The 732-nt window shown below is 35.8% G+C and overlaps 1 protein-coding gene across 2 annotated transcripts in view; it reads left to right on the top strand.

Annotated features, from left to right (window-relative positions):
* The window catches only part of LOC119593847 (transcription factor GAGA-like), a 38,728-nt gene that overhangs the window by 934 nt on the left and 37,062 nt on the right, over window positions 1-732 (top strand). The window lies entirely within an intron of this gene.

The following is a 732-nucleotide window of genomic DNA, read 5'->3' as shown; positions in this document are numbered from 1 at the left end:
AATAATGTTCAATATGACATGCAGACTGAAATTTGTGAAGGGAAACTATAGGAATTAGAATGAAAGAACATGGGGTGAAGAGGGCCAACTTAACTATTTTGAATATTCATGGTTCTGTGTACCTGATGAAACCAAATTTTGGAATATCATTCAATTCAAGAGAAAATAAAGACTCTTTGTGCCCTTTGGTCCATTCACTGATATTTGCATTTTGTTAGGAATAAGTTTGAGTTAAAATAATAGTTTGCCAGTTCTGTCATTAAGATGCATAAAAAAATCTTAATTTGTGCTCTGGTGATTTTTTTTTTTTTTAAGTTGCTGTTTGTGTTTACAGCAAATGTGTTAAAGGCATCTCTGCCATTTGGTGTCAGCAGTTTTCTTGGCTTCTGCATATGTCAGCACTCTGGCAAAGGCAAACAAATCTCCAATATAAACATTTTAGCAAAAGAAAACCTGTAGACATCCCTGGTTATTCATCTTCAGAAAAGGAAGCAGCCAAAGCTCTTTCTTGTCAGAATATAAGTACTGATGTTTATTTTGCCTTTACTGAAGTCCAAAGGTAGTGTCAGTGGCTACTTGACTCTGTGCCACTATTGTGTTGGAGTAAAGATTGTGGGCTCTCCATCATAGATCACTGCTCGTTTCAACTTGGATTTTAATAGGATATAGTCAGGAGAATTATGAGAAAAAGTTGGTTGTCAAAAGAAACTGCAGGTGTCTCAGAGATACGCC

The sequence above is a fragment of the Penaeus monodon genome, chromosome 32, assembly GCF_015228065.2.
Source record: "Penaeus monodon isolate SGIC_2016 chromosome 32, NSTDA_Pmon_1, whole genome shotgun sequence".
NCBI classification, from domain to species: Eukaryota; Metazoa; Arthropoda; class Malacostraca; order Decapoda; family Penaeidae; genus Penaeus; species Penaeus monodon.
Note: the sequence above shows the minus strand (reverse complement) of the source record. Positions and strands in the feature narration are given on the sequence as shown.